Source organism: Budorcas taxicolor, chromosome 1 (assembly GCF_023091745.1).
Source record: "Budorcas taxicolor isolate Tak-1 chromosome 1, Takin1.1, whole genome shotgun sequence".
Lineage (NCBI taxonomy): Eukaryota > Metazoa > Chordata > Mammalia > Artiodactyla > Bovidae > Budorcas > Budorcas taxicolor.
Window position 1 is genome coordinate 33,208,879 of NC_068910.1, and position 25,129 is coordinate 33,234,007.

Genomic DNA, 25,129 nt, shown 5'->3' on the forward strand with positions numbered 1-25,129 from the left:
TTTTAATTTGTGTCTCCACACTACATGCTCTATGATTTCTCAAAATTATCAATCTCATCATGCCACCTCCTGCTATAACACTTTCAGCAATTACTCGGTACTCTTTGGAATAATGAAAAATTGCTTACCTTGAAAATGAGACCATGCATGATTAAGCCCCTGCTTATTGCCTTAGAAGCTGAGAAGCCTATGAATGTCTCTTGTTTGTGGGTCTTTCCTTTATACATGCTGCTCTCAGAGGCTGTACTGTCCTTTTGCTCTGTTCAAGGCTTTCCTCCACTTTCAACACCCAAAGCTCATTCTGTCGAAATAACTTATAACTGTTTTTCAAAGATTGGTTCCAACATCATGAATCACCTACTCAGAGAAGTCTTCCTTATCTCTCATTCTCTGAGTAAGTGCTTCTATACAGAGCAACTCTATGCTGATATTACTTAAATTACGTGTCACTTTTATATAACGATCTATTTACTTATCTGTCCTCCCACCACTTGGTAAATAAAAAGAGATGTCAATTTTTAATCCTGCTTGCCTTCCTCTTCTAAAATTAGCAAATGGAAACATCCAAAAACTTCTAACTGTCCTCGATAAATATTTATTGGGTTAATTAAGATAAAATTATGTTACTAATGTCTAAATCAAGTCCAACATTAGAGTTTTCCTGAACTTTGGGAACAAGGCAACTCTCCCTAAAGGAACTGTCGTTCTCCTCCTCTGTGATAATAAGGGCTAAATATTATGCTGCTTTGTTCTAGATGCTCATGTTTTTCAGAAGCAAGTCATTATGTAAGTATAGTTACTGTAGTTAGCTTATTTAGTTTTTTCTTTCTGTGGCGGTATTTTCTTTTACAATTTCACTAACCTTGTAGCACTGCTTCATACTGTAATGCCTTCCAAAAGCATCTTTAAAGACCAGATGCAATAAAAGTCAATTTTAATGAATAACAAACTCAAAGAAATGTATTAAAGGCATAATTCCAATGGTGTAGGATCTTTTCCACTTGTTAGAGGGAGACTGGGTGAGAGTTACTATGGGTTTCAGAGGAAGGAGAGATGACATTCTTATAACTGAAGAACAGGTCTTAGAAAACAGGAGAATATTCTGACATGAAGGGATAAAAGTGCTCCTGAGGGAGGGAAAAGAGCATGTAAAAGGCAAACAGGGTGAAGAGCAAGCACCTGGTGAAAATGAAAAATGACTGTCTCTCTTCTGCCTTCAAAGCAACTGGGAATGTTGGACGATTCTAAAGCTTAGTAATTCAATGTCATACTGTGCAGATGTTCAGAAACACTGATTTGTAATCCTGAACTGAGCTTTACATCGGGCTATCATATCAGCAGAGTGTTTCGTGAAATTCTACTCAGTCATGTGATTTGTTTGTTAAATTGTATGAAAACAAAAATGTATCTCCAACACCCAACTCACACTTGGTCTCCTGCCTATCCTGATGGTGCTTTCTCTTGCACTAGTACTAAATAAACTACAGAGCTAAACAATGTTGTAGGCTTCCCTAGTGGCTCAGTGGGTAAAGAATCCACTGCAATGCAGGAGATCTGAGTTCAGTCCCTGGGTTGGGAAGATCCCCTGGAGAAGGGAATGGCAACCCACTCCAGTATTCTTGCCTGGAGAATCCCATGAAGAGAGGAGCCTGGCGGGCTACAGACCATGGGGGCTCAAAGAGTCAGGACATGACATGACTAATCAGGCTTTCTTTGTTTTAAAGAAAGCAAAGCAAGGCAATCTTATTCTGCTTTTTGAAATGTTTTATTCATGAAATCAATATGATTGTACCTCTCTCTTTAATCCAGGGAGAGTAAAACTTCTACTGCTCCCTGACAGAATAGGCTGCTTCCAGCTAACGAAGTTCCCCTAGGGTGTTAATGCTGCCATTCCTGCAGGATTCCTCAGAAGGGCAACTCAGGCTTGAGGACTCCCCACCAGAATGGCCACGATGTTTTCAGAACTGTGCTCTGGCATTCTGCCTGCCCAAGTCTTCCTCCCCTATCTTTGTTCAAAGCTTTCAGAATCTCAGGCTGAATCTCCCTTGACCCATTGCTGCTCCCTTCCTCCTTATCCTTCACAGGCACTTTTTCTGTTTTGTTTGCTTGTTTATGTTTTTTTTAAATGTCTGATTCTCTGATCCCATCTTGTAGTCTGTCTCTTAGGAAACCTGATTTCACACAGTGTTGCTGAAATTGAGCAACACACTATCTTCCTTTATTGAGGGGCATTTAAAAACTGCCTCTCCCATCAGACCTGGAGGAAACATTTCCTTTCACTCACTTTCTTTCAGGCAACTATCCCTCTCCACAACTTCCATCAAGAAAGTCCCGCTCCTCATCCCCCAAGCTCTTCAAATTTACAAATTGATCTTTGGTTTATTCTTAGTGGCTCAGCTGGGAAAGAATCTACCTGCAATATGGGAGACTGGGTTTGATTCCTGGGTTGGGAAGATCCCCTGGAGAAGGGAAAGGAAACCCACTCCAGTATTCTGGCCTGGAGAATTCCAAGGAGAGTATAGTCCATGAGGTTGCAAAGAGTCTGACACAACTGAGTGACTTTCTCTCTCACTTTTCCACTTTTATTCTTAGTACCTGTCCTCTAGAGAAGTCCAGACAAATCAGTATCCCAGAGTCAGTGTAAGTCTATCTTGATACCTAACTCATGCCCCCTCAAAGAAGAAAAATTTCCACCATTTATGTAATCTTTCTGGGCTTAGTTATTGATTTCTTATTGTTCAGTCACTATGCTGTGTCCAATTCTTTGCAACCCCATGGACTGCATAATGCCAGGCTCCTCTGTCCTCCACTGAGTTTGCTCAAATTCATGTCCATTGATGCTATCTAACCATCTCCTTCCATGCTACCCCCTTTTCCATTTGCCTTCAATCTTTCCCAGAATCAGGGTCTGTTCCAATGAGTCAGCTCTTCACATCAGCTGGCCAAAGTATTGGAGTTTCGGCTTTAGCAACAGTGCTTCTAATGAATATTCAGGGTTGATTTCCTTTAGAAATGACTGGTTTGATCTCCCTGCTGTAGAAGGGACTCTCTAGAGTCTTCTCCAGCACCATAGTTTGAAAGCATTGATTCTCTGGCTCTCAGCCTTCTTTACGGTCCAACTCTCACACATGTATGTGATTACTAGAAAAACTATAGCTTTGATTATATGGACCTTTGTTGGCAACTGATACCTCAGGTTTTTAATACACTGTCTAACTTTGTCATAGCTTTCCTTCCAAGGAGCAAGTGTCTTTTAATTTCATGGCTGCAGTCACTGTCTGCAATGATTTTGGAGCACAAGAAAATAAAACCTGTCACTGCTTCCACTTTTCTCCTTCTAGTTCCCATGAAGTGATGGGACCAGATGCCATGATCTTAGTTTTCTGAGTGCTGAGTTTTAAGCCAGGTTTTTCACTCTCCTCTTTCACTTTTATCAAGAGGCTCGTTAGCCCCTTTTCACTTTCTGTCATTAGAACGGTATCATCTGCATATTTATGGTTGTTGATATTTCTCCCAGAAATCTTGATTCCAGCTTGTGGTTCATCAAGCCTGGCATTTCACATGATGTACTCTACATATAAGTTAAATAGGCAGGATGACAATGTATTGCCGTGATGTGCTCCTTTCCCAATTTGGAACCAGTCTGCTGTTCCATGTCCGGTTCTAACTGTTCCCTCTTGACCTGCATACAGGTTTCTAAGGAGACAGGTAACGTGGTCTGGTACTCCCATCTCTTTAAGAATTTTCCACAATTTTGTTGTGATCCACACAGTCGAAGGCTTTAGCATAGTCAATGAAGCAAAAGTAGATGTTTTTCTGGAATCCTCTTGCTTTTTTGATGATCCAATGGACAGCTTGTACACTGGAATTTCTTGGTTCACACTCTGTGGAAGCCTAGCTTGAAGGCTTTTGAGTATAACCTTGCCAGCATGTGGAATGAGTGCAATTGTATGGTAGTCTGAACACTCTCTGGCATTGCTTCCTTTGGAACTGGAATGAAAACTGACTTTTTCCCATCCTATGGTCACTGCTGAGTTTTCCAAATTTTCTTACATACGAGTGCAACAGTTCATGGTTCACATACTGTTCAAGCCTGGTTGGAGAATTTTGAACATTATTTTGCTAGCATGTGAGATTAGTGCAATTGTGTGGAAGCTCTAGCATTCTTTGGCATCGCTTTTCTTTGGGATTGGAATGAAAACTGACCTTTTCCAGTCCTGTGGCCACTGCTGAGTTTTCCAGATTTGCTGGCATATCGAGTGCAGCACATGAACAGCATCGTCCTTTAGGATTGTAAGTAGCTCAGCTGGAATTGCATCGCCTCCACTAGCTATGTTTGTAGAAATGCTTCCTAAGGCCCACTTGACTTCACACTCCAGGATGCCTGGCTCTAGGTGAGTGACCAAACCATCTTGGTTATCTGGGTCATTAATACGTTTCTTGTATAGTTCTTCTGTGTATTCTCGCCTAGTTTTCTTAATCTCTTCTGCTTCTGTTAGGTCCTTGCAGTTTCTGTCTTTTATTGTGCCCACCCTTGCATGAAATGTTTCCTTGATCTCTCCAATGTTCCTGATGAAATTTCTATAGTCTTTCCCATTCTACTGCTTTCCTTTGCACTGTTCATTGAAGAAGGCCTTCTTGTGTCTCCTTGCTATTCTCGGGGACTCTGCATTCAGCTGCATATATGATTCCCTTTCTCCCTTGCTTTGCACTTCTTTCCTTTTCCTCATCTATTTGTAAAACCTCCTCAGACAACCACGTCACCTTCTTGCAGTTCTTTTTCTTCGGGATGGTTTTGGTCACCATCTCCTGTACAATGTTACAAACCTTCATTCATAGTTCTCCAGGAACTCTGTCTCCCAAATCTAATCCATTCATTCTATTCGTCATCTCCACCATATAATCATAAGGGATTTGATTTAGGTCATATGTGAGTGGTCTAGTGGTTTTCCCTAATTTCTTCAATTTAAGCCTGAATTTTGCAATAAGAAGCTCATGATCTGAGCCACCAGCAGCTCCAGGTCTTGTTTTTACTGACTGTATAGAGTGTCTCCATCTTTGGCTGCAAAGAACATAATCAGTCCGATTTTGGTAGCCTTAAACCACTGTACAATAACCCATCTATTGGAATATGATGTTAACTAGAATAATACAGTGGTATTCCTCCACTGCTTCCTCCAAAGACATCCTCAGAAAATCAAGAAGGATAAAAAAAAAAAAAGTCTAACAACACAAAATACTAACGCTAAGGTTTTGAACTGGAATAAGCAGAGGAAATAGGAAAATCAGAAAGAAATACCACTGCGGAGATGGGAAAAAGGTTGTCCTGAAAAAAGATTTTGAGACTCTAGGAAGATAACTTAGAAGCAAATGCCTAACACATGGGCAGAAACCTAGCAAACAAAAGTTTAAAAAGAGATCCCGGCCTTAATAATGGTAGACAGCATAGTTTGCATTCTTTGAGTTTATATACTTTTACTCTAGAACATGTCTGCCGGGAGCCAGCATGAGGAACTCCGCCCTTGGCAAGGGTCATGAGGAAGGAGGCTCAGCATTACGCAAAGGCAAGATCGAGCCTCAGGAAACCTCCTGTTCCAGAGCATCTACCCCGAAAACCAGAGTGCCTACTTTACTGTTTTATGCTCGCACCTATACCTCTGACTTTACGGGGGGGTGACCCACCACCACCTCTCTTGGAGAAGGAGTTAACTTGCAGCTCCAGTTAATAAAAATTCCTGGTGTGACGAGAGTGTTTCAACTTATAAACTCCTCTGAAGGTTCTCTAGCCTGCCTGAGCAGATTCGTCCAGCCACATGTGATTGTTTACAGCCTCCCAACCGTGAGAGGCACGAGATGCTTTAAAACTTTCTAAATACAGACTCTTTTGAGAAGTTAGAAAATTATTTGTATAGTATAGTGGGTTGATTAGAAATTATATTGGTGAAGGGTTTTTCATTTGTTGAGCCAATATTTGCTGCTAAATCTCCATATTCCCTGCCCTTATAATGAATATAACTAGCATATAGGAGAAATAAGTAGTAACCTTTGAGATTAATCATGTTAAACTTTAGGCTAAGTAAATCCCTTTCTTGATTGTAACCCACTACACCCTCACCCTATAGGAATGCAACTTTATCTGGTACCTTCAGAGGGTAGTGCCTGGTTTAAGAAAAATCACCCCTGGAAAATAAGTTTTTTGGCTGACCGTTATCAGAAAGAAAGGATCATAAAATGTCAGCAGGCCTCATGGCCAGAAGATGATGTAAAACCCCAAGACCTTTTTGTATATATTTATATGAAGCACCTGATTTTGATAAAGGTCAGGACTGCTGACCCCCGCGTGACTTTAAAATTTCCATTTGTCTCTATGTGTAACAAAAGGTATATAAGCAAATCTAAAAATAAAGAAATTGGATCAGTTTCTGGAAAGACTGATTCCCCTGTGTCGTTCTTTCTTGTTCCCTGTTTTTCTGGCTGAATTCCCATCTGGAGCGTGGGTGCTCGCCAAGCCTGCTAACTTTGCCCTGGCATTTAAGTTCCACGTGAGAGGGAGCCCAAGGTAGGGCACCCTCCGATATTCAAGTGGGTGCCAGTGGCCTATGTAGGTGGTGCAAGCTTCTTGTCTGGAAGCTTTATTGGTACCCCATGTAAACCAAGTTATTCAGCCTCTTTTTCTCCACTAATATTTCCTATTACACTATCCATTTCTAATCTCTCTATATATCTGTAATTAAATAAATTTTTTCCTAGGACGCTGATTCTGTCTCCCCTTCGAATTACCCTGGATCCACTGGGGCTGGACCCCGGCACATGTCTACATCCTAATCCTAAAATTCTGATTATGCTAGCTGGTAGGGCAGGAGGGACTTTGAAGATGTTAATGCACTGAGGGTGTTGCGATGGGACATTTATTTCGGATTATCTGGGTGGGCCCACTGTCACCGCTAGGGTCCTTATAAGAGTGAAGCAGGAGGGTCAGAGTCGTTGAAAGGATGTGTGATTTCAGAGGCAGAGGTTGTAGTCAGAGAAAGATTACTTCATGATGCTAAATTTTTGGTTTGAAAATGAAGAAAGAGACCACAAGTCCAGGAATGCAATGACTTCTAGAAGCAGGAAAAGACAAGAAATCAGATTTTTCCCTTGGCCCTCTGGAAGGAAACCACTTGATTTTTAGTCAAGTGAAACTGGCTTTGGACTTTGGACCTTCAGAACTAAGATAGGAGAAATGTGTGTGTTTTAAGCCACTAAATTCATGGTGATTCATTACAGCAGCAAGAGGGAAAATAATACAAACAACAAAGGAAATCTGCAGATGTGATCAAGCTGAGACTCTTACATGGATCTAGAATTATGAAATGTAATCCCAAACATCCTAACAAGCAAAATGGGGAGACAGGAGGGTCAGAACTGCAACCAGGAAAGCAGAGAACACAGTGATGGGATTGCTGGCTGAGACCAAGAGCCAACAAATGTGGGTAGCCTCTAGAAACTGCAGAAGCAAGTGAACATAGCCCTTTATTTTAGCCCAGTGAGACCTGTGTTGGACTTGAAGGAGAGAAGAGTATATCACCTCACAATATGTCTGTTTGGCATAAGGATCACTTTAAGTTGGTTATTTTTAAGAAGCAGTACTTAGGTAAAGCTCTGAAAACTCAGTAGAAATTATCCTTTTGTAAGAAATGTTTACATTGATAAGGGGAATCTCTCTCTGTACCAGGAAGAAAAGGATGACTAAGCTCTAATCAATGTGGAATTTAAGAACTGAAATCTACATAACGGTCTTCATCTTGTTGACCATACTTCCATACTTTTCTTGACCACCTCCTGTAACAGCTGTCCTCCTCCCCAACCACATTTCCTTCTGTCTTTTATCTGGAAATGTTAGTGAAGGTGGTGACTCTGGCCATTACAGGGAGTTATTCATTTTTCTTGGGTCTCTTCAATATACATATGAGATATATGCATGTATACTCAGTCGTGTCTGACTTTTTGAAACCTATGGACTGTAGCTCAGCAGGCTCGTCTGTCCATGGGATTTTTTCAGCAAGAATACTGGAGTGGGTTGCCATTTCCTTCTCCAGGGCATCTTCCCGACCCAGGGATCTAACCTATATCTCCTGCATCTCCTGTATTGGCATGCGGATTCTTTACCACTAGCACCACCTGGGCTATCGTATACAGAGTGTGTTTATATAATATATATGTTTTATATTCAAATTCTGCTTGCTTTTCTTCTGTTCATTGGTCTCTTATTATGGGTGGGGGGTATCTAAGCCAAGAGACTGGAAGGCTGGAAGGAAAACTATTTTTCCTCCTCCACAGGTTTCTGACCTGCAGCATTGTGAGATAATAAATTTGTGACATTTTGAGCTATGAAATTTGTGATAATTTGTAACAGTGGCAACAGGAAACTAATACAAATGATGATGACAGTTCCAATGAAGTGTTCACTATGTGTTAGGCACACTCAATGCTACAGATACAATTTTCAAAGAAAAGCAAACAACCAGGGACAAAGAGTGGAGAAAGCCTACCTGGCTAATGACTAAGGAAGAAATAGCTTTTACACAATCTGTTTATATGATCAATACAAGTAGGGAGGGGTAATTCCAAAAGAGATATTAAGCTACAATGAAACCACAAGGCAAATGAATTAGTCAGTGTTCTATATAAAGATTCAGTCCCTCAAAGATTTATGGAAAGAAATCAAACCTACAGTTATGGTATATACTGTCATGAGTGGTACACAGAATTTTCTAGCACCAACCTACCTTTCTTTACAGACTTTCTCATTGAAATGGAACAAAATATAACTTTTATGTCTTAGAGTGAAGAGAAAGAAGATCTGCACTATTTCATTTGCTGCCTGCATGTCTATGTTAAAATATATACGGTGCCACTCTGATTAAAAATGTTAGAAAATTATGCAATTCACTGTATTCTGAAAAAAGAAAAAAAAGTACCTGGCATGGCATAATACTCTCAGAGTTTTATTCATCACAAAAATCTGCATTTGCAATAAATGTTAATTGCATACTGCAAAGTAAAATGTATATCAAATCAGCATTCTTTGGAGACTTTTCAACATCATTTTATGCATGATGATAAATACAAAGCTATAATAAAAATGATAATTTTATATACTCAAACAAGCTAGGCTTTATGAAACCTTTCCCAACCTCTTGTGTAAATCACAAGCCCATTATGCCAAAACTTCTTGGCCGCTGGGCTTTCTATTAACAATGTTACATGAATATTGGGAATGAGAAATATTTCTTATTAGAGAACGAAGAGGTTTTACCAATCAAAGCCATAAATTAACAAAATGCAGTACTGAACCTCAGCTTTCTAAAAAGTAATACTTGATGAATGACATCATTCCTCCAATCACATGCCTTCCTGAGTCACTTAAGTGTAAGGCCAGTCAACTTAACATGAAATATGTCACCTCAGTGTTTACCTGGAGATACATTAATACACATATTACTGACACTGAAGGGTTTATTTCCGGTTCCATTATAAAATTCTATTATGAGAGACATCCAATCCTTTGTATAGGCATTTTCTAGAAGAAATTCTGTCAAACAGAATTGCAGTTGAGCAGATCTGTGCAAGTAACTTAGGCGATTTTCTGTGGTGCCAAGTGGAAAGTGTGACCTACTTTAAAATAAGACATTTAAAAGGGTCTGAGAGCTTGCTTGATGTCACTCAAGATTTTTAACACTGACTCATGCAGTTGAGAAGGAAATTTTGCTAGTTTACACATGACAGCACAATGACAGAGGATCTAGAACAAATAACGTATATAAAAATCTAAAGCAATGGTAGACAAGTGAAAATCTGAGTTTCAAAGGATCAAGGATTAGGATAGAAAAGTCTGCACCTTGAAGCAGAAGGCATCTATGGCCACTCCTAACATTTCAATATCTTGTCTTTCAAAAGTTGTTTCATAATATCTTTTGGTGACAATATTACTTATACAGGTTTCCAATCCATTCTGATTTACAGGCTTACAGGCTTGGCTTGCGAAGGTCCCAGGATTAGAACAATGATCAGGGAGGGAAAACACTGAAGGTGACATTTCTTTCCTCCTCTCATACCAGGTGGCCACAGGTCAGCAAGGAATATCTAGGAGGTCAAGCCAACTGCTCCCTGCTTTGTGAACTACATCTTCTGGAACATACTCACACCTATGCAATCATCGTCTAAGGCCACTTGCAGGCTGTAAGAGCAGAGTGAGTAGCTGACGCAAAGACTATATGGCTCAGGAAGCTTCAAAGATTTATCTGATCTTTTTTTTTTAATTTGTTGACTCTTGTTTTAGGTTAATATTATCTCTAGACCAAACTTACAAGTTTGACGACCTCTTAGTGGTCTTATTTATTTTCACTCCTCCCTTCTTTATAGGGCTGTCATGTTCTTCTTTAGCGGAAAAAAAAAAAGAATCACAGAGCTCATGCTAGCCCGTTAGCCCCCTGTACTTCACATTTCTTTGTTTCTCTCTCTTGCTCTGGTCAGTACCATGAGGAAGCATACACCAGCCATTATAATGTGTAATAACTTCCAAGGAATAATGTAGTTCTGTGACCATTACTTTTGACTCTACTATTTTCTTTTAGGAACGGGGAGTATTTTCAGTGGGTACCTGCATCTTCCATCACATTCTGACTTGACTAGGCATTGCCATCCTTGTCTTCACTTTTATTGCTTCTGCTAGGGAAGCTCATCTCCTAACAAATGCCTCTGGGTATCATGGCTGCTAAAATTGATTTGGTGCCAAAGTGACACTCTTTCCTCCATATCTGTTGAGGCAGAAATGTGCACTGCCCTCTCTAGAGGCTATTTTTTTATTTTTGTTTCTACACACATGTGTGTGCCTAGGAGCTCAGTGGCAGCTGGCTCTTTGTGACCCCGTGGACTTCAGTCCTTCAGGCTCCTCTGCCCATGGAATTCACCAGGCAAGAAGACTAGAGTGGGTGGTCATTCTCTTCTCCAGAGGTTCTTCCTGACCCAGGGAATGAACTCGGGTCTCCTGCATTGTAGGCAGATTCTTCGTTATCTGAGCCACCAGGGAAGCCTGCTTCTATATATGCATTCTTCCTTTTTCTCAAGAACATTTATTTATTTATTTTTCCAATGAACCTCCTCTCTCTCATCCTTAGTTCAAGTTAATTTTGGTGAGACTTTCTCCTTGCTACAAGGCAATCTCAAGAGGTAATACAAGTGGGAGTCAACTGCAGTGACATTCAATACTTAATGTCCAGAAATGATCTGGCATAAAAGAGGAGACAGATTTAGAGATGGATTTGCAAAAACACTGGCAAGGCATTTACTGACATAGTTCCTTTGCAAGGGTGCTAAAGAAAAAGGATATTGCTACAGAAAGTGGTTCAGATTTTCATAGAAAATGAGATCTAACAAGGACAGGATGGAGTCATCATGATGCTTTATGAGGATATGACAAGACTTCTCATGCCACAGACCCAATCAGCAGTTACTCATCCCCCAGCTTGTATGAGAACTGCTGGTATTACAATGACACTCAGGAAGAGAGCCACAAAATGGTAGTTAGAAGCTAAGAAAAAAGAGACTTTGGGGAATATAATTCATTTCTTCTCGACTTCCTCATCTTTATTATAAAAATGTACCTTTTCAGAGAGTTTAGATACTCTGAAAATGTTAAAAAGTGATTTTATGATTAGCTCAAATGCTATGACATGGAAGTTTCATTGTCATTACTTGCTTGTGCATGCTAAAAGAAAAAGCTTTGTAACAAACACATTTTTGTACACTGCTACACTTGATACGGGCTTCCCAGGTGGTGCCAGGGGTAAAGAACCCCTGCTGCCAATGCAGGAGACATTAGAGACAAGAGTCTAAGCCTAGGTCGGGAAGATCCCCTGGAGGAGGGCATGGCAACCCACTCCAGTATTCTCGCCTGGAGACTACCATGGGCAGAGGAGCCTGGTGGGCTACAGTGCATGGGGTCACAAGAAGTCAGACACAACTGAAGCAACTTAGCACACACACACACACACACACACACACACACACGCTTGATATATTGTGCATTTGGTCCACAGATCTTAAATAAATGCCATAGCCTTTTGCCCAGGTTTGCACTTGCTTCATCACTTACACTGAATAATGGATATTTTTAATGACTTCGGTGACAGCAAATAACATTTTCTTTTTAAGTGCAGCCCAAGAGAAGGTAAAGAGTCCTACAGCTCATGGGAGTGCTAATTGGAGCCAATTATAGTTTGATTGACCTGCCTTGCTTATTAAAATGATATGCAAAATTTACACTGCCTTTGCAAAATGGAAATTGTCTTTAGTACAGACTATCTATGGGAAGGCCGCCTTTTAATGAATCTAAAGGTGGTGCTTTTGGGCTGTAATTCCCACATCAAACCTCAGAAGCTAATTCCAGACAGGGATTTCATGGGATTGCAAATGATACAAAAGAAGTCTATGGAGGAGGAAAATGTACAATAAAATAAATGAAATAATTAAGGGCTAGTTAACAAAGGAGCAGCATCACAATAACTCTGTCCATTCCTCATCAAGTCTCATTTTCTTTTATGAAAATTAAAATGATTTTCTTAAGGAATGTGTTGAGGACTTGATATTTCTCTTCTTACCATGTAGGTGATTTTTTTAAAGCAGAATAAATGTTCATTTTCACTGGTAAATAGAAATCAGGTTATTAGTAGGAGACGAAGTCATTCTGCCAAATCACAAGGGTCTTCATACAGAAGACAATAAATGAGTTCTTAGGAAGGTAAAGACATTAATGTTTCTCTCTCTCTCTCTCTCTCACACACAAACAGCACTACTACTTATCATTAGTAACATATCAAACTGTTCATCAAAATAGGGTGAATACCATTTAAAAAAACATTTTAAAATGGATCTTTACCCTTCCTGGTCTAGCTTTTCTGAATGACAGATTTCAAAAAGTGGTAGCTCCATGATAAATTATACTACTAAAATAGTTTTAAGTCATCTCATTAAAAAAATAAATCAAATGAAAATCAAATGAATCCAAATCAAATAAATATTTGATTATAGCAGGATGTGTAATTATGCCTGAATAAGTGAAATAAACATGATAACAAAAAAAAAAGACCCAAAGAAATCAATCACCAAAAGTAATTCCCTTCCTTCAAATCTGCAGGGCTCTATAAATGCCAATTTCTGTAGGCACTAAAGGGTATGCTCTGGAGATTTCATAGCAGCCTCAGGTTCAAGTCAAATATAGATAGAAGTTTGCAGGCTTTCAGAAAAGTGATAGAACACAGAGTCAGAAAAATAGCTTTTAGACCACCTCACATTTCTCTGCCTCCCATGCTCCCTAACACATGTATAAAGGCATACATCACTTTATTGAGTTTCACTTTATTTTGCTTTGCAGATACCCTATTATTTTCCAAACTGAGAGTTTGCAGCAACCCTGTGTTACACGAGTCTATTGGGGCTATTTTTCCAACAGCATTTCCTCACATTCTGTCTCTGTGTCACATTTTGGTAACTCTTGCAATCAATATTTCAAACTTATCATTATTATTATATTTATTATGGGGAACTGTGATCACTGACCTTTCATATTACTGCTGTAAGTGTTCAGAGCATCCACTTAAGACAGCAAATTGCTGGGGGCCAGGAAAGGCTACCCAAAATATGACTGAATGGTATATTGATTATTTTGAATTAAAGTTACTCAAACGGCCAATGCAGGAGATACACTCTGACCCTCGTTTCTGTCTCTCTGAAAGAAAGAAAGAAATGTCTCCTGGGAAAGATGCACTCCCTGTGTCTGGAGGTAGAAGGACATCCTTATCACCACAGATAGGAATCTGGGGCCAAGAAGCTCATATAAACAAACCTTGTTATTTCCTTATTTTACTACCCAGAGCCCATATTTTGTTTAAATTCTTCACTTATTAAGAACCCAAAGCTTCAGTTTCTTTGTCCTGTCAAATCTGCACAAATGTACTGTTTCTTTTTCTAAAAAGTATAACAGTGGCCTGTTTGGCCATTTCTGAATTCACTTTCTGTGCACATGAATTAAAATGTGTTCCTTTTCCTTTCCTTAATCTATCTTGTGTGCCAATTTAATTATTAGTCAAGCCACAAGAGGGCTTCCCAGGTGTCTCAGCAGTAAAGAATCTGCCTGTCAATGCAGGACACGAGGGTTCGATACCTGGCTCGGGAAGATTCTCTGGAGAAGGAAATGGCAAGTCACTACAGTGTTCTTGCCTGGAGAATCCCATGGACAGAGGAGCCTGGAGGCTCCAGTCCATTGAGTCACTAAGAGTCAGGCAAGACGGAGCGACTAACACACACACAGGAACAAGGAAGGCTTGTGGAAAGCTGAGACAGGCAGAAAGTGAGGCTTCTTGTGCCAGTTGGGAAGTTGTGAAGGCAAAGGAGAGGTTCTTGAAGGAAATTACAAGTGCCACTCCCCTGAAGACACGGATTATTAAAAATAAAAAAGCCCAACAGCTAATTGCTGATATGGAGAAAGCTTTTGTGGTCTAGATAGAAGATCAACCAGCCACAGCATTCCTTTAAGCCAAAGCCTAACCAAGAGCAAGGCCCTAACTTCTTTTCTTTCCAAGAAGGCTGAGTCAAGTAGGAAGATGCAGAAAGAAAAGCTGGAAGCTAAAAGAGCTTGTTTCATGAGATTTAAGGAAAGAAGCCATCTCCAAAACATAAAAGCACAAGATGAAGCTGCAAGGACTGATGTGGAAGCTGCAGCAAGTTATCCAGGGGATCTAACTAAGATAATAATTGAAACTGCCTACACTAAACAACAGGTTTTCACTGTAGGTGAAACAGCTTTATGTTAGAAGAAGATGCCATCTAAGACTTTGATAGTTAGAGAGAAGTCAATGCCCAGCTTCAAATCTTCAAAGGATAGGCTGACTCTGTTGCTGGGGATTAATGCAGCTGATGACTTTAGGTTGAAGCCAACAATCACTGATGATTCTGAAAATCTTATGGCCCTTAAGAATTATGCTCCATCTGCTATGTCTGTGCTCTAGAAATGGAACAACAAAGCCTAGACGACAGCACATCTATTGACAACAGGGTTGACAATACTTTAATACTTTCTGAGACCTACTGCTGAGAAACAAAGACTCCTTTCAAAATATTACTGCTCCTTGACAAGGCACCCAAGAACTCTGATGGAGATGTATGAGAGTCTTGCTATTTCCATGCCTGCTAATACAACGTCCACTCTGCAGCCCACTGATCAAAGGGTAATTTCAAATTTCAAGACATATTATTTCAGAAATACATTCTGTAAGGCTACAGCTGCCATAATAGTGATTCCTCTGACAGATCTGGGCAAAGTCAACAGAAAATCTTCTGGAAAGAATTCACCATTTTAGATATCATTATGAACATTTATGATTCCTGCTGCTGCTGCTGCTAAGTCACTTCAGTTGTGTCTGACTCTATGCAACCCCATAGACGGAAGCCCACCAGGCTCCCCCATCCCTGGGATTCTCCAGGCAAGAACCCTGGAGTGGGTTGCCATTTCTTTCTCCAATGCATGAAAGTGAAAAGTGAAAGTGAAGTTGCTCAGTCGTGTCTGACTCTTCGCAACCCCATGGACTGCAGCCTACCAGGCTCCTCTGTCCATGGGATTTAAGAAGTCAAAATATCAACACAAACAGGAATTTGGAAGAAGTGCATTCCTACCTTCATGAATGACTTTGAGGGTTCAAGACCTCAGTAAAGGAAGTAATTGCAGATGTGGTAGGAACAGTAAGAGAACTAGAAGTGGGGCTTGAAGGTGTGACTGAGTTGCTGCAATCTCGTGATAAAACTTTGACAAATGAAGAGTTGCTTCTTATGGCCAAGCAAAGAAAGTCATTTCTTGAGACAAAACCTACTCATGGTAAAGATGCTGTAAATTTTGTTAAAACAACAATAAAAGATTTAGAATATTACATACTTTAATATGTAATATTTGAGAAATCTGCCTTTTCAGAAGATTTCAGAAGGTTCTCTAATCCTGAAGGTTCTACTGTGGGTAAAATGCTATCAAACAGAACTGCATGCTACAAAAAATCATCCTTGAAAGGAAGAGCCAATTGATGAGGCAAACTTCATTGTTTTCTTATTTTAAGAAATTGCTGCAGTCATCCCAACCTCCACCAACGACCACCGTGATCAGTCAGGAGCCATCAACATCAAGGCAAGTCCTTCACCAGCCAAAAGACTGCAACTCTCTGAAGCCTCATAGATAGGTTAGGATTTTTTAGCAACAAGGTATTTATTTATTTACTTATTTTTGGCCACACCGCTCAGCTCATGGGATCTTAGCTCGACAACCAGAGACTAAACCTGAGTCCACAGAACGAAAGCCCCAGGTTGTAACCAGTGGATCACTAGGGAACTCCCAGCAATAATTTTTAATTAAGGTTAAAACACTCATTTCAAAAATAAACTTATTTCACACTCAATAAACTACTGTCTAGTATAAACAAGTCTTTTATATGTACTGAAAAGATAAAAAAAATCATGTGATTCACCTTACTGCAGTATTTGCTTATTGTTGTGGTCTGAACTGAACCTGCAAGCATCTCTGAAGTCTGCCGCTAGTGGTACTACTGACAATTGTCTCCAAAACGTAGTAAATTTTATGTTTACTATTTAAACTAATTTCTTTCCTTTTACTTTTTCAAACAAGAAACAATTATAATAAAAGCTTTAAGAGCAACTGACTCTTTTATTTGGCTCAATATATTTAACTGAAACAATACAAAGAAATGCAAAACAAAACCACCACCTGCTCACTTTTTCAAACATTTTGTTGCAAAATATTTCTAATAAGGAGAGAGGTTTCCTTTTGAAAAGGAAGAGCAGCAATCATGTAAGCTATTCTTCAGCTGATATAATGAAATGTTTTTTTTTTTTTTTTTGGTTTGTTTGCTTGTTTGTTTCCAAGAAGCAAATATGCAGATCTGCAGTATAAGAGTATTAGATCTGGCCTTGATCAAAGTCAAGAATAAATATATCTAAAAATTTTAATCTGTTTGACATAAATGTTCACTGATCCTCTTTCACTGAGAAGGATACCGAGCTTCATTCCTTCAACTTCTAATTCAATATTATGTCTTCTCTTTATTTCCCTAACAATATTACATTTTTATTTTCAGACTAAATTCATATTAAACGAGTTGTCCTGCTGATTTACCCTGCTTTCTCTGGTTCTGTTCCTTTCACATTACCTGAGGTGATAGAAAGATTTCTTCTGTCAATTATTTTTTCAGCAGTTAATGCTCTCTTGTAAGCAAGAGTAATATATTTATTTTAGTTAACCCTGTAGGACTCTAGTCCTCTGCTTCTAGACAGCTTTGCTGTCTTTTTTGAGACCATTTGTTTAAGGCTCTGGGAATTATTGAAACAGCTTATATTTGTTTTATACCACATTTTATTTTAACAACATATCTTCTGGGAAATTTATAAGAATGGTTATTTCTCTCACTCCTTTATTGTATTAATTCAATTAGTTGACCTTCAGCTCGCATGCAATGAACGACTTTCCTAGCTTCCAATATGAATGTGTTAAATCAAAGAACATTTAACATGCCATGTTTTGGATCAGAGCTATATTTTATTTCTGTTGCTCACAGACACTTAAATTACTTGGGCTCCAATAAAAAAAAATAAATTTTATCTCTTCTCTTTAGAAAAAGATTTTTGAATTCCAGTCAGAATTCTCTTTTTGCACCACTTGTTCACAGAGAACACGTAAGAAGGCAAGATCTTAACACTGAGGATTCAGTCATCAACTCCTAGGAGTCAGAAGACTCACAATGGTAACAGTTACACAGGATGGAAACTGTTCTGTCTTTTCTCCAAATTTCCTTTCAGCTTCATACAAGAAGATACAAAGGGAAGCTTTTCTACTGCTTAGCAAGGAGAAGGAGTAAATATAACATGGATAATGGAAACTAAGAGAGCTTGAAATATTGTTTAAGGATGACACGAATTTTGACCAAGCTATGTCTTTGATTGTGAAACGAACCTGAAATAAGCTTTGACTGTGTGAGGCATCTTTGGAAGAAAAGGATTTCTGCACTGGAATCATGGGATGGGGCTTTATACCTGACTTTCTCTCATTCTAGGTATGTGCCTTTGGTAAATTCACTTAAAATATCTGGCCTGTTTTTTCCCCGTACATGAAGAATGAGAGGGTTGCATAAGATTGCCCTGACTGCAACCTGTAGGTTTTATGAGATTGCTCTGGTTGCTAACCTATAGGATATGGGTTCTCTGGGACTTGTGGAATTGCCATTAGACTAGAAAATACATATGCATCATCATGATGGAGAGACTGGACACATGATGTACCACAAAATATAGAAGAAGGTTCTGCTATTTAAAATGTGAGTTATACGGTAATTAACAAAACTATACATTCAATTAAAAAGTGTTACTGAAGTCATTGTGACTTTTGGGTATCATGCATTTTCTCTCTCAGAAATACTAAAAGTAATAAAATCACCTGAGTATTTACTTTGAACCCGATACTGATGTTAGCAAATTAAACATATTACGTTATTTAATTTTCACAAAAATCTATAAGGCAAGTCTACATACTTTTTACACAGACTTGGTAACCAGGACAATGAAGGAAGTTCCAAGTAATAAACAGTGTTAGAAGGATTTGAATCCATGCAACGTGGAATGGCCTGGAGAAGGGAATGGCAACCCACTCCAGTATTCTTGTTTGGAGAATCCCTTGGGCAGAGGAGCCTGGTGGACTACCATCAGTCCATGGGGTCACAAAGAGTGGGACACAACTGAAGTGACTTAGCACCCAGCACCCAATGTGGAACAGGGGGTTCCCTGGTGGCTCAGATGGTAAAGAATCCACCTGCAATGCAGGAGACCGGGGATCGATCCCTGGGTTGGGAAGATCCCCTGGAGGAGGGCATGGCAACCCACTCCAGTAATCTTTCCTGAAGAATCCCCATGGACAGAGGAGCCTGGTGGGCTACAGTCCAGAGGGTTGCAAAGAGTCGGACACGACTGAGTGACTAAGAACAGCACAATGTGGAACGGAGTCGATCCCATGATACAGGGCTGTCTTCTCTGTGTGGTGTCTAAATCACGTGACAGCAGTAAAGTTTTCACAGTTAAGGTGAATCCATAAATTCAAAAGGGTTGAGGACTATTTGTGTTTCAGATTTCCTTTATCCTTTAAATATCCTCTGGTATAAGTTTTATCTCAATAAAAGAGAATCTAGGGTAGAGGTTAAAAACAAAAGTTACTGGTAAATTAAACCATAAACCATGACTAGAGTCCACCCCTAGTTCTGTCCCTACAGCTACGTAACCCAGGGCAAGGCTTTTTTCTTCTCAATGCCTCAGTTTCCTATTTGTAATATAGAGATATCCCATAGGTTTGGTGTTTGGATTAATTAAGAAAACACAGAGTATTTACAGTCATGCATGATAATTAGTGAAGGTTCAATAAATGTCTGTGTTTATTGTTTTTGTTGTTTTCCCCTTGTTTGATTGTCCTCTGCGGGGATCCTACAAAGAAGCTAAATATGCAAACTGCAGATTTTGTGGAGGAAACAGAAAGGCAGGACTGCACAGCTCAGAGACTGCAATGAATCAGCCCACCCAAATTCAAAGAGTAAAGTTACAATCGTCACTGGCAGACCTAGGGAGCAGACCAAACCAACTGGAGGAGCTTAAGATGCGGGCAGCAGATGTCAAGCTCTAAGACGATGGTGTGCATGAAGATACTTGACTCCTATAACCAGCTAGGTGGAGTGGTGGGAGTTGCTTTTGATGGTGTTTTGATGCACTTTAAGGAGACACTGAGATATGTACTTCTGGATATTTAAGTACAATCACACTTGAAAAACAGAACAAGACCTTGGCAAAAAACTTCCCGAACAAAAGAACTGACAGAACTGGACAGAGCAGATTAAAATCATTATACAGCACAACCAAGATTACAGCTTACTCTTGAGAGAGAGAAAGAGAGATTCTGAGATGGGTCACACTCTGTCTGTGGCGTGCTAAGTCACTTCAGTCATGTCTGACTCTCTGCAAACCTACAGACTGCAGCCCACCAGGCTCCTCTGTCCATGCGATTCTCTAGGCAAGGATACTGGAGTGGGTTGCATTGCCCTCCTCCAGGGCATCTTCCCAACCCAGGGACTGAACCTGCATCTCTATGTCTTCGGCATTGGCAGACGTGTTCTTTACCACAAGGGCCACCTGGGAAGTCACTCTTAAGAGAAAATACAAGCTAAGCTAAGTATTCTGAAAAAATCAACTGGTCTCACTTTAAAAGAAAGGTGATAGGATTGAACATTGATTCTGAGAAACAGTCACGATGCAAGCAAGACAAAATGCAGCATCCTTTTTGTACAATTAATCAGATGAACTAAGTATGCCACAAAAGCAGGGGTTCACAGTTTAGATGGTGCCAAGTGAGTTGGGGAGTGGGGTACCCTGCTCTGCTCAGCACTGAAAGCTAGCAATGATTTGCAGTTCTATTTCTAAGTTGCTCTTGGAGTTATTTCCAAATGGGAATAATCATTTCTAAATGTCAGCTGACTCTCTGTTATCTTAAGTCATAGAAATATCTCCTCACATTTCTGTGAGGATATTGAGAGAGGCTTTGCCTTTAAAATTAGAAGGGCTGTTAATTAAATGCTCACGTGTGTGCTATTGTTTTGGGAGGCATACAGATATTAAATGAAACAGAGAACAGATCCCCATCACACTCAACTGGTGAACCTTAATGATGGCATAATGACACAGGTAGGAAAAGAAACTTAATTTATATTTAACATTCTAATATCACAGACATAAAATGAGATCCCAGTAATTAAGAATGCTCTCTACTATTCTTTAGTAGATGAATTCTTACCCTGGGGTTAAGGGGAGAAAGTTTAAAGGCAGATGATCAGCCCAAATTAGCTCTCCTGACTGATGGCTGAGTCAGGATGGTTTATTCTAGGCTCTCTGAATAGCCAGACAATAGCCCATTCCAGTGCCAGGGTGATTTCTGATAAAAACTATATCACTGAAGTAAAATTAGCCGAGTGTTTCTCAAAAGGTAGGCACCTAATGGATAGTCCCTAATAAGCTAATATGGACAAATTTTAAAAGGAACATGAATTTAAATAAAATTTTACATTGTAAATATTTATGAAAGTTTAATGTGCCAGAAAGGTAAGTATTTAAAGCCTCTTAGAATTATTAATTACATAATATTATGATCAGATATATTCAAATTGAGTGGCTATAAAGTCATTAACTTTTGGTAAGTATCTTAAATATGACTCAAACATTAGTACCAGAAAAATTCTAGCATATGAATGCTCAGAGATGTTTCATAATTGTTTAAAAGAAAAAAAGAAACAAAGAAAAATAGAAAATAGCTTTTAAAACCCAGCAAAAGTTTATCTTTATTAAAAACTATCCTACCCCACAAAAAAGCTTTTCAAATCCTAATTTCCTAATTATTACATTTAACAAGTTTTTTCCTTTAAAGTTGTATTCTAAGGGGAAGCTAAAATAGTCTTGGGATATACAACATAGATTACACATTTTTCTTCACAGTACATCTCACAAAATTGCCTACAGGCACACAGGCAAGAGAAAATTGACTGGCCTTTATAACCTTAACAAAGAAGGCACTCTTGTAGGCCACTTGGCAGAACGTCTTGGATAAAAATCAAGGAAATCAAATTTTATAAGGATTTATCCTTATACTTACTTCAGAGAAAAGATGGCTATTCCATTAGACCCTCTTCTTTTTTTTTTTCTTTTTCATCTCTTAGGTTAGTTACCAAGTTTTAATTTGATCACTGAAGCTAATTCTCACAATTTTCCATATTAAATATTAACATATATACTCCTGGCATTTTTCCTAAACAACTGATTAATTTTTCCGTTTGGATTCAGTCTGTGAACATGAAGCAAGTGACTTTCTATGCAAGTTATTGTTAGAAGAAATTAAGGCATATAAAATATAATTTTAATTATTGGAACATGAAGCAAGTGACTTTCTATGCAAGTTATTGTTAGAAGAAATTAAGGCATATAAAATATAAATTTAATTATTGAGCCTTATCTTGCAACTACTGTATGTTCAAATAGATAATCTACAGACAAACCTATGGAATCAGATATATTTACAGAAAGACTAAGTTAATCTCATATTGTCACTGAATCAACAGGTTGGATTAATTTGGGAAATCAACATGCTGCTTAATAAAGTAAGAGTTTACGAGTTACATGAGAGGAAACAGGTATCCCCTTTTCTTATGGGAAGACTATTTCTGACTCCTATAGTCTATTTAAAAAATACTTCTTGGGACTTTCCTGGTGGTCCAGTGGCTAAGTATCCATGTTCCCAATGCAGGACACCCAGGTTCCATCCCTGGTTAGAGAACTAGATCCTGCATGCCAAATAAATAAATGCTAAAAAAGAACCCCAAACCGAAAAAATCCCAGTTCTCACAAACAGTATAAAAACTCACATAAGGACCATGACATTATTTTTGTGCTGGTTGCTATGGTTTGAGAAGTATTACATAAATGAGAAGAGAATCTTATCATTTTAATCCCATTTTACAGAGGGGAGTATTGAGGTCCCCGAATTAAATGAGTTCTCATACGTAGTATGGCACTAAAGTAAACTTGAACCCAGCCTGGTCCCCGAGACCCTGCTCTTAAAATCTAAGCTGCTCCATATCCACTAATTCAGGCTTGCCATCATTATCCGTTCTCCCTCTCTAATCCAAGCTCTGTTCCATATGCCAAAGATAAAAGAGAAAATGAAGGCCTAAAAGTTAGATTCCAAGCCTAACGACTTGGAAGGAAACCTTATTATTCTCTCTGAAATAAAAAATGAACTCCTGGAAGATGTAATTAAGATTCTGGGGAACAAGCATGATAATGACTTGTAGGAGTCAACATATACCCTTGCCTTTCTTCAGATCTCTTCTTTTGAATTGATCCCCTATTCACATGTCTCCCTCACCTCTCACTGTAGCTAAACGGTACTGAGAATTACATTCAATGGTCTTCAAAAAGTACTCTGTGAAGTACTCAAAACAAAATTCTCATTTATTAGCCTAGCGATCTCATTAAGGAGCATTACTCCAGCTGTCAACTTAAGAGCTCTAACAGGGCTGGATTTCCAGATCCTGAAGTATTTGACCAGGGTGGCACAGGGGCCGAGAATGCCAGCTTTTGTCAAAGTGTTTGACTAAATAGAAGAAAAATGTTAAACAACCCTAACAGCGTGCCGTTTTATACTTTCCGTCTCTACTGAGAGTCTGCTCTTTTTAGAGAAAGGGCCATTTAATGACAGAATAATTGGTTCTGATTCCACAGTTTTCTATGTCAATGTTCTTTCTTCCATGAAGCCTCAGAAAGCTCTAAGCTCCATTGGGGCGGGGTTGGGGGGGGTGGAAATCAGGATATAGACTTAACCCATTTAGAAGCTCCAGCCCAGTTGGAAAATCAGGCACTGCAAACAAAGCAGAAGTCACAGAAGACGAGTCCTTCCTTTGAGAACTGCACAAGGTCACTGGATTCTGGGGCTTCCCTGGTGGCTCAGACGGTAAAGAATCTGCCTGCAGTGCCGGAGACCTGGGTTCGATCCCTGGGTGCGGGAGATCCCCTGGAGGAGGGCATGGCAACCCACTCCAGTATTCTTGCCTGGAGAATCCTAGGGATACAGGAGCCTGCGGGCTACAGTCTTTGGGGTTGCAAACAGTTGGACAGGACTGAGCGGCCAAGCACAGCACAGCACTGTATTCCGTGCCTGGAGAATTTCATGGACAGGGGAGCCTGGCAGGCTATGGTCCATAGGGTCACAAAGAGCTGACATGACTGAAGCGACTGAGCACGGTCATCAGTGTCTGGATCAGACCAGCCGCCGCCTACCAGGTGACCTGGGCCGGCCTGATGGGCTCCTAGCGCACGGTATCCACCCGCTCACCTGTTCTTCAGGTCCCCACTTAACACTTCCAGACGTCTTCCCGACACAAATTACCCCACTGTAAAGTTGGTAATGGGCTAACAATAAAAGTCAGAATTTAGCAGTGTTCAGACAAATGGGTAAATGTAACTGAGCAATCAGAGATATGATACAAATGCTAGTTTAGGTGAACAAGTAGGATTATAAAGGCATCCTGTGCTCTGAAAGCATTTCCTCTCACATTTATTAGCTTCTCTGCCACAACGCTATTTATTAAAGTATAATAAGAGCCCATTCGTGGTCATGAATTACCGGAGATGGGTCTTACCAGAGGAATTAAACACGTAACAGCCTGTGATATGAATGAAGGTGTTTTAATGACTTTGGGTTTGGCAGCCCAATAAAACATTATGATCATCTTGGGATTTACACTGAAGTTAGCAGTCCTGCTTAATGGAAACAGGCTGCACGTGAATAATCTATACTCGCCTAACTACATGTTTCCTCCTTAGGGTGATACTGGTTCAGATTAAAGAACATACGGAGGCATATCATATCACACGCATAAAATTGCAAAGAATGTGGATGTTTCTATTAACAGTAAATATTTGTTTCCTGGGTTAGGAGGCAGTTTTAAGTAGCGCTCAAGAGCATCAACTCTGACTCTGCGGCTCATCAACTACCTCTGAGCTTCCATGCCCAACTGTGAAATGAAGAAAATAATACCTGACCTTTATGAGGTTGTTGTGAAGATTAAATAATGTACTTCAGTGGTTCAAATTAAATGCTCAATAAACTTTAGCTATTAGCCTATTTTTTTGCATTATTATTTTGCACTCTCCTACTTAGATTGGTGAGAAGAACAGCACCCTCTAATTTTAATGAGGATTGTTATGTGACTTTACTCATGTAATTAGAGATGGGATGTGGAATGACACAGAGGAGATGAGAAGGAATGGAAAAAAGGGATGAAGACAAAGTAAGAGGAAGGGGAATTAAGGAAGGACCGAGGGGAGAAAAAAATGACAGAGTCTATATCAGGATCCAGCAATGTGGAATATTTAATTCAGGAGACATTAATTAGAAAGCATTACTCCAGTGGAAAGGGCTGTGCTCAGGCAAAGAAGAGTTGCTGGTGAAGAG

The 25,129-nt window shown here is 39.5% G+C and overlaps 1 protein-coding gene across 1 annotated transcript in view; it reads right to left on the minus strand.

Moving 5' to 3' along the window:
* CNTN3 (contactin 3) overlaps positions 1–25,129 on the minus strand; it is a 286,007-nt gene that overhangs the window by 123,660 nt on the left and 137,218 nt on the right. The window lies entirely within an intron of this gene.